Genomic DNA, 10,449 nt, shown 5'->3' on the forward strand with positions numbered 1-10,449 from the left:
GCGGTTCAGGCTGAAGGATCGCTGAATGACTAAATAAACTTTATCAGCACGATGGTATAAAACTGTACATTTCTTGTCTATTACCACCCACTGCCACTTATACCAATGACATAAATAAGCACAGTTAGAATAGCCAAATATGTGGGAGAGCGTTGCTATGGTGTGACTATTGTATTGCAATAGGTAGCTCTTCAATGATGAATCAAGACTAGATAGCACATAATTTATAATTGAAATGGTTTAATAACACTATTTCATTATGGTTATACTTTAATTGGTTACAAAATGAATGAAGGATGATAAAACATATACCGTTAATTGCACCCAGCATATATATAAAATGTTACCTGAGAGAGAGAGAGAAAGAAAGGGAGAGAGAACGAGAGAGAGAGCAGAGCCCCAAGAAGAGAGCCCCAGCGAAGAAAGAGAGTTTCCCAGCCAAGAAAAGAGAGAGCAAAGAAAAGAGACAGAGCAACAGTTACAATCTTATTTTATCCCTTCCTTGACTATGTGACTAAAAACCAAATATGAGACATTCAAACTGACCAATAAGCAAATTAGTTTTCCCCACCGTGCAAAAGGTGCGACATTTAGCAGATGTATACACATGCTGGCCTTGATCACAATCAGCACTTCTGTGCCTTCAGGACTTCCAAATGGCCCGTTTGTTACTTGAGATAGTTTTGGGACAGGAAAGCAGAAGTATTTGATAATTTCCAACCTTACATGTCCAAATGATGTCCGTCTGTTTAGTGCAAAAGGCTCTCCAAATATAAGGCTGAATGAGAAAAAAAAACAAGTTATCAATGGGTCTTTCCAGTAATTATATAAGGAGAACTGTACAGTTTCATTTTCAAGTATTTGCAGTTCCTGACGGTGGACTGTGCTGCTAAAGAGTAACCTATGTATAGATATTTTTATTTATTTATTATTCCATAAATTATCAGAGTTTGGTAGACTGATAATTATTATATTTTTAGACATTATAAGAAAAATTACATTAATTAATATGCTAAATAATGATATTTAGATTGGTATAAAGATTATAAATGTTTTATTAGTAAAATGTTATTAAGATTGTAATGCTATTTAATAATTTATCATTCATAGGCTACATAATAAATAAGCCTGTCATATGCAATTTATGACATTTAAAAAAAAAAGTTTTAAAATAGTTATTTAGTTAAAAAATAGACAAATATTTAGATAATGTTGTCCTGATCCAGGTAACAGCTGCAGATTGTGTATTGTCTAAAAAGTGATAAATGGTTCCAGATAGAACGACTGTTTAAAGCACACAGACATCCTGAAGGAGTTATTTAGGAATAAATAAAATAATCAAATGTGCTCTGTTGAACATTCACATAGCCTACTTGTTCTCGTGTTTTATTGTTGAGTTGCCAAGTGTTGAAATAATCAGTGTAAATGGGGAGTGAATGGGTGTCCTTTATTGGGATGTCAATAACACTTACATGGGATTTCAACCATTAAGAGGCTGAGCCACTGTTGCCAACTATTTTCAATGAAAAGTAGCTAAAGCCTGTGCAAAAAGTCGCTAAATGTTGCTAGATAATGCATAATATGCTAATTAGCATATTTGTGACATCGTGTCATATTTGCATTCTGCCTAGTATTAGCCCTTTTCATCTGTTTGCTTCTCTCATATCCTCTGTGCTCACATACTATATTTTAATATAGCCAAATTCCTAGCTGTTCTCATTTAGATTTTTTTTTTTCTGTTGTCAGACAGAAACGCGACCCATTAAGACTATACATATTAACCAGCAGTCACCAAGCCATTTCCAAGCTGCTGCTCTGCACTGCTCAAATATCCTGATTTACAACCGCAAAATCACCAACACATAAGTTAAAGATAATGGCTGTACTGTGATTTGGGCTATTTATACATGTAAAATTATCACTCAGAGATAAAATTAGAAGCAATTAGAATCAGAAGTCTTTTTTATTTGTGTGCCTTGAAAAGTAAAGCTAAAACATTTTTATCTGGTGGCTGGCTGCAGTATAGGTCACAAACCTTGCCCTCTCCATGTAAAAAAAATCTAATTTATAACAAAAAAAAAAAATTCTAATTACACTTCAAATAAAATTTTCCCAAAGATGGTTTCCATCATTTTAGGTAGTTTTTATCACACTGATGTATGTTGTGTTTGTTTTTCTAAGTTTGCATTTAGTTTTATTTTTGATGCTCAAAAAACGGGTGTGGGTCATGATTGTATGCTTGCGATTGGGTCTGCGGGAGTTTGGGCTTAACTTTGATACCGTGATTCCACCTTACGATCAGTACTGCGCAAACTCTGGCTCCAAATGACATCATACAAGATGAAAGCAGCCATACTGTGATGTTTTGGCTTCACTTTTCTATAGTGGAAGGAAGTGGGGACGCATTGTCCATCTTTTTTTGTTTTGTTTTACAGTCTATGCTCTGAGCGCACAGCCTAAACTGAATGTTCTGCTATCTCAGCGACTCACTGAACAGAGCAGACACAGAGAGAGTAGTGCCTATGCCTGGGAAAGGTAAACCTTGTGTTCGCGGGGCAGTACTGGCAAATCTTGGAAAGTAGCTCAAAAAAAAAAAAAACTTTATTGTTTAAACTTTAAATAAAAGATTTGTTGCTAGTCTTTTTTACATGATGAAGAGTTACAAAGTTATACAGAAAAGTCTCTAAGGCCCTGTCCCAAATCTCACCCTAAACCCTTGTGGTCTTCTTCTGAGTCCACACTTTCATGACATAATGCCGCTTTGGCTGTCGGGTAGAAGTCTGCTGCGGAGCTCGCCTCATTGCCGGCTCGGCAGATGTGCTGCCGCAAAGGGGGCGTTCGCAAGCACCCTTCTGAAAGCTAAAATGATGAATGGGACACCCTATGGTCTCGTCGACTTAACGGACATGTGCATGTGGTGGCCATTGTAAGTCCACAAGACCGCAAGTGCACATGAAGTGTGCCATTTGTAGAGGGCCTATATCTGCCGACAAAGTCAATGGGCGGAGCCTATGGTGTATAACTATTCATCACATCTTGTTCTAGAGGCAGGCATACCAATAATACAGTAATCTGCAAACATATTTACCTGTGTGGCGTCACAGATCCCACAATATTCAATCAAGTCATTTTTGGAGCTTGGTAAACATGTCATCTTGTTGATTTTTATGCTATGTGAAATCTCTCAAGAATTTATAGTTATGCTTTACAGGAGAAAGCCATCATTCACATGACAAGTGAGTCCAACATTGATATTCATTTACAGTTAACTAAGAAAAAGTTTTGATATTTACAAAGATAACTCTTGAAATCTAATATAAAATTGTTACAATAAAAACTTAAAAATTTGTACATTTATTAATAAAATCAATAAATGATTCACCAACTAATTATTATATATATTTTTTTTAATTATTATTATTTTTTTAACCATGGTGAAAAATCAGTATGAGCTATATACATTTCTATAAAATGTGATTTGTAATGTATCTACATTTAGTTTGGGAATAGTTAGGGGTGTCATGCTTGTATTCTTCAACTCATAACACTTTTTGTACCCTTTCCATTCCAGAAGCAAAGGAATCTCCTCTGAGATTATGTTTTTGGTCAATTGAATTAAGGAAGTCAAAGAAGGTGAGAGACAATTTCAGAGAGAGGACGAGGGCAAAGGATTAAACAATAGTATTTGGTGCTTGAAGCATGAGAGGTAAATCAAACTCTTCTAACCCTCTCATAACACATCTACTGTTAGAGGGTTCAAGAGTGCACAGCGGCAAGCCAATGAGGCATAGTGAGAACGTGATGGTTCTGTAATGTTCTGCGACGGTTTTTGTCATCACCTGCCACACACTACACTAGTATACGCTTCAGGACATTCACTGTGGGTTTAGACTTGCCATGAACACAATAATAAGCCAAAGCTTTGCCAGTGGGGGCAGGAGGTGCATTGTAGTGTGCACTTTGCGCTCTGCTAGGTTTTGTTAAATGCTACCAGGGACACATAATCTTTACTGTCTTAAAGTTTACTGAAAGCCATTCCACGACTGGTTATTATATTATCTAATTTTCCCATTATTCTGCCTTGCTTTTACCTAAAATGTACCAAAAAAAAATTTTCACTTACAAAATAAAACATTCATAAATGCCAAGCATTTAAATAAATTGATTTGTATACAATGTTACACAATGTTTGGGACTGCAAAAGGAAAAGAAAAAAAAAATGTAATAGCAGGGTAGTTGTAGAGTTCAGCAGCTACATTGTACTTCAGAATTCTTTGATGAAAAGAAAGTTCAACGTACAGCATTTATTTTAAATAGTCTTTTGTAACATTATAAATGCCTTTATTGTCACTTTTTTGTTTATAGTGTAACACTTGTGTGATACTGCTATAACTTGAGGTAAGTAACAGGTAGTGATATTTCACTGAAGACTTTACCTAATCACAGGGCCTTCAGAAAATTTAGGTATCACAGGAGGCAGGAAACACACTTGCAAGTTAAGAGATTAAAAGCTTTATGTAAATATATTATAAAATAAAAAATAAAGATGCAAAAATACAGAAATTAACAGATGTCGATAACAATATCAAAATTTCAACTGATTTTCCCTTTTTAAAGATCAATAAATTGAAGAAAAATAGACAATTTAACCCTCAGTTTGAAGTTTGCTTTTCCTCTCTTCTAATTTTGTAACAAATAACTTTTCTTTTCAACAGGTTACATCAAATTTACTAAATGTTGGACCATTCAACCTCTCACATTGGCAGGGAAATGCTCAGGTACATACCACACTCAAAGGAATCAGCTAAATCAAACTCAATTATTAATATCAGAACTCATCACATGAAAAATAAACACAAAATATAGTATTAATGTCCATACATTATGGTGGTGATGAATGAACGCTCAGTCTCTATAGATGCAGAAAAAAAATATTTTAATCTCTTTAAGGCTCAGATCATTCAACAAGCAGCCATTAAACATTCTGTCCACGCAGTTGTGAAGTGTAGTGCAGAGAAATGTTTTTTTTTTTTAAATGTATCCAACCAGTTTATCCGATGCAACGTCCACAAATTCCAGTCCGTTTCACTCTATAGGTGGCTCGCCATCTGTTTCTCATCCTCGAATAATCAGTCCCGTGTTGGCGAATCGATAGCTCGAACACAGTCTCCAAAAGCACCAGACAAAAGACATTAATTTCCCCCTTAGTTTACATAGAATTAGGTCAACCGGAACCGGGAACACTTCTCATAACACCCGATGTACTTGCTACATCGTTAGAAGAATGGCATCTACGCTAATATTAGTCTGTTTCTCTCTTATTCCGAGGTCACCATTGCCACCAGATCCAGTCTGTATCCAGATGTATCCAGATCAGATGGTCACTGCAGTCACCCGGATCCAGTACGTATTCAGACCAGATGGTGGATCAGCACCTAGAAAGGACCTCTACAGCCCTGAAAGACAGCGGAGACCAGGACAACTAGATGAGCCCCAGATACAGATCCCCTGTAAAGACCTTGTCTCAGACGACCACCGGGACAAGACAACAGGAACCAGATGAGTCCTCTGCACAATTTGACTTTGCTACAGCCTGAAATTGAACTGCTGGTTTTGTCTGGCCAGAGGAGAACTGGCCCCCCGACTGAGCCTGGTTTCTCCCAAGGTTTTTTCTCCAATCTGTCACCGATGGAGTTTTGGTTCCTTGCCGCTGTCGCCTCTGGCTTGCTTAGTTGGGGACACTTCATTTCCAGCGATATCGTTGACTTGATTGCAAATGATTGCAAAGATACTATTTAAACTGAACTGAGCTGGATGATGACATCACTGAATTCATTGATGAACTGCCTTTAACAGAAAAATGAGTGTTTACTATTGTCATTTTGCATTATTGACACACTATTTTCCTAATTAATGCTGTTCAGTTGCTTTGAAACATTCTGTATTGTTAAAAGCGCTATATAAATAAAGGTGACTTGACTTGACTTGACATAGTATATTGTTTCAACAACAAACATCATTCAGTTTGAACATTGAACTGACAAATTCCCTTGGAAAACAGTGCAGTTAATATGTTGTTTCCTCTGTGTGACGCAGTTGGTTAAAGTTAAAGTAGATTAAAGTTAATCTATCCGATCTCGAAATTTCCAACTCCGCTTCAACAGTTTACTTCCTTAAGCAAAACAGCAAATCTGGTTAAATTCAGACTCTGTGATTTAAATCTTAATTCAAACTGTTATTTTCTCTAGTATTCTGTTTCTTTTCAGGATTTCTCAGCAAGCATCTTTTCTCAAGTTTTTTTTTTTCTTTTTTCTTCTTTCTTCAAGCTCGTCTCTCTCTCGCTCTTGAACTTTCTTTTTCTGGGTGGAGCTACCATCATCACAGAACTAAGCTAATTGGTTGATCTACTTCTGCAGTGAAATCCCATCATGTTAATTGGTTATTTATTTTTTCTGCAGTTTAACGTAATTATTTCCACTTGAATACAATTTTATATTGCATTTAAAAAATATATATAACTTATTTGATCAAGTTTTGTTGTTATTTTCCTTGAATTGCAGATATTAATTTTCTTAATTTGACCCTGGGCTACACCCTCCCCCTTATAATATGTCCAAAGTCCCTTTGCACGCCATCACCATTTCCAAAACTGGGGACTCTGAGCTGTTCCACAGATGTGAGATCTTGAAATTACTCTACTTATTAAGATACAGTATATACATATTAAGACCTTGAAGAAGGGACTGAACTATTGTCACAAGAGGATTTCCCAGTTCAGGGTAAGTCAGAATCTTTGGCCTTTCCCTTTGTCTTGAAGATCTCCTCACCTCATACTCAAAAGAGTCCTGTTGAATCTCTGGACAGGATTTCCCCTGGGATGATATGGAGTCATTCTAACTTTCCGTACTCATGCTCTCCTTGCATACTCAAGGTAGGTGAATCACTTGTTTCATTGACCTTTCTTGCCACAGGTAGAAATTCGGAACTCACAGGTAAGTTATCTTTCATAACAGGTTTGGTCTCAGGTAAGTGATTTGCATCAACAGGATCACCCATTGGCAGATCACCAACGGCTATAGATTCCTCGGGTGAAACATCTGCAGTTCCTTGATTTACCATCAGACTGATATCAGATGTAGCTTAATTTACGTTGTCAGACTGTTCCATAAAGGACTTCGGTGGTACAAAGGACTCATCCACTATTTCAAACATGGGCCTTAAAAAATAGACCTCCTCCTCTTCCTCAGAATCAGGAAACTATGTTCCTCCTTCAGATGCATCATCGCCCCTTCTCTTCTGTGTTTTGCGCTTCGGAAGTTAACTTTGAGTTACATGATCATCTGCTTCAGAAGGAAGGTCTCCACAAGGGAGTAACAGATCTCTGTGTAACGTTCGAATGGGCCCAGATTGGTTTTCAGGACGTACCTTAAAGACAGGTAGGTCACCATTTTGACTCTCCACCACATAGACCACTCCCTCCCATTTATCTGCAAGCTTATTCCTTCCCTCGCAGATGAACATTTCTCACTAGGACTCGGTCTCCTTTGTGCAAATGGGAAACAGTTACCCGTTTATCAAAACACACTTTGTTCCTTCCTGCAATTTTCTTAGCATGTTCAGATGCAATTTTGAAACTATCCTCCAAGTTAGACTTAAGCATTTTCACATACTGGGAATATGAAATTTCCTCTTTGTCCCTTAGAGGTAAACCAAAAGCTAAGTCCACGGGAGGTTTAGGCTGCCACCCAAACATTAATTTGTATGGGCTAAACCCAGTGGTCTCATTTCTAGTGCAATTATAGGCGTGGACAAAAGGTTTGACGTAGTCTTTCCACTTACTCTTTTTCTTTGTTTCCAGAGTTCCTAACATACTCAAAAGAGTCCTGTTTAATCTCTCGACAGGATTTCCCCAGGGATGATATGGAGTCATTCTAACTTTCCGGACAGACACAATATTTACTAATGGTGCAGCCTTTTCAGGTGAAGTCTTCCTTCTTATGCACCTACCACATGTCCTAACCTTGTGTTCAACATCGGAAGCCATCTTTGGCCAGTAGAACCGGCTTCGGACCATATCCAGGGTACGTTCAATACCCATGTGACTAAGGTCATCATGAAGCTGCTTGAGAATATCCTCATGGAACTTTTCTGACAAAACCATTTGGTAAGTAGTCTTCTCAGCAATATTCTTTTTCCTTTACAGAATTCCATTGTGCAGTTCTAAATGGTCTTTTTCCCTAAGCAAATAGGGTAACCTTGGAAGCTCATTTCTTGCTGTAGGAGAATAACTTTCTACAGTTTGAATAAGCATAATGACTTCTCTAATAGATGGATCAGACAACTGTGAACTCTGGATTTCGGTTTGAGACAAATGTGGAATGATGGGTAACATCTCGGTTATGTATGGTAACCCTCGTTCCCTGAAGGAGGGAACGGAGATGTCACGTCGGTGACCGACGAATTGGGATATCGCTTCGATAGACCAATCTACTTCGAGTGTAAACTAAACGAGCCAATGCACATTGGCATGCAATTATTGCATCCAGCTGCCGCTGATCACAGCGTGAGTATAATAAGGCAGCAGGTGCAATGCATACCAGGTTTTCGCTGAGGAGCCGAGCCGGCGACCCGGCCACTCAGTGGTGGTACAGCAACTGTGGCGACGGGACGTGACGTCTCCGTTTCCTCCTTCAGGGAACGAGGGTTACCATATGTAACCGAGACGTTCCCTTTCACTCGGTCACTCCGAGTCACTTCGGTGACCGACGAATTGGGATCCCTACCAAAGCGCCATGTTGCTGCCCCTTCCAGTGCCCTGTGCGAGCCGCCTGTGCCCCTGTCTGGTGTAGGCCGGGGCTTCAGACAAGTAGTTCTACTCACCATTTTTCAAAGCACTACCTTACTGAGTGAGACTGGATAACACTGGGAAAACGTAACCGCTCCACTTGGAACAGGGACGCTGCGGAAGCTCCATCCTTCCCGAAGGATTTTTCGGAAGCAAATACACATATAGCATCCGCTTAGGTGTATATGGAGGGCCACGTCCGCTGCAGAGGGTGACGGAGGATCTCAACAGGGTCTACTGTAGGACACTCTGGAGTAGTTTTAGCAAGCCGACACTAACCGGGGCCTCTCGGCGCCACTACGCGTTTGAGGTGAGAACACAGGAGGATACCGGCTCCACACGGAGGCTATAGAATCTAGCGAACGTGTTGGGGGTCGCCCAGCCCGCAGCCCTACAAATATCTGTCAGCGAGGCGCCACGAGCCAGCGCCCAGGAGGATGCAACACTTCTAGTTGAGTGAGCTCGCAGCCTGAATGGGCAGGGCACACACTGTGCCTGATAAGTCAGGGTGATGGCATCCACAATCCAGTGGGCTATCCTCTGCTTAGAGATGGCATTCCCCTTCTGCCGGCCTCCGTAACAGACAAAGAACTGGTCTGAGGTCCTGAAGCTTTGTGTCCGGTCAACGTAGCATCTTAATGCTCGGACGGGAAAGAGCAAAGCCAGGGCTGGGTCTGCCTCCTCCGGGGGCAGCGCTTGCAGGTTCACCACTTGGTCTTTGAAGGGTGTAGTGGGAACCTTGGGCATGTAGCCGGGCCGGGGCCTCAGGATTACCTGGGAGTCAGCCGGCCCAAACTCTAGGCACGAATCGTCGACTGAAAATGCGTGCAGGTCCCCTACCCTCTTGATGGAGGCCAGTGCAAGCAGGAGCAGAGTTTTCAATGAAAGAAACTTTAGCTCAACTGAATGCAAAGGCTCGAATGGGCCCTGCTGTAGTGATTTTAGCACTAGAGACAGGTCCCAAGAGGGTATGGGGGGGCCGGGAAGGATTCAACCTCCTGGCCCCTCTAAGCAAGCTGATGACGAGGTCATGCTTACCTACGGACTTCCCATTCACCGGGTCATGGTACACAGCAATAGCAGCAACCTAGACTTTGAGGGTGGTGGGAGACATCCTTTGCTCCAGCCCTTGCTTCAGAAAGGAAAGCACGACCGCAATCAGGCATCTCCGGGGGTCTTCTCGGCGAGAAGAACACCACTCGACGAACAGGTTCCACTTCAAGGCGTAAGCGTGTCTCGTAGACGGTGCTCTTGCCGAAGTGATGGTTTTCACTACCTCCTGGCTTAGGTCACCTAGAACCTCCGCATCCCGTCCAGGGACCAGACATGGAGTTTCCAAAGGTCTGGACGTGGGTGCCAAACGGTGCCCCGTCTCTGAGTCAGTAGATCCTTCCTCAGAGGAATCGGCCAAGGAGGGGCTGTCGCGAGGAGCACTAGCTCGGGGAACCAGGTCTGAGTGGGCCAATACGGCACCACTAGCAACACTTGCTCCTCGTCCTCCTGGATTTTGCACAGTGTCTGTGCGAGAAGGCTCACTGGGGGAAACGCATACTTGCGTAGGCCCTGCAGCCAGCTGTGTGCCAGTGCGTCTGTGCCGAGTGTTC

The sequence above is a fragment of the Sinocyclocheilus anshuiensis genome, unplaced genomic scaffold (genome assembly GCF_001515605.1).
Source record: "Sinocyclocheilus anshuiensis isolate Anshui unplaced genomic scaffold, SAMN03320099.WGS_v1.1 scaffold1231, whole genome shotgun sequence".
Taxonomy (NCBI): Eukaryota; Metazoa; Chordata; class Actinopteri; order Cypriniformes; family Cyprinidae; genus Sinocyclocheilus; species Sinocyclocheilus anshuiensis.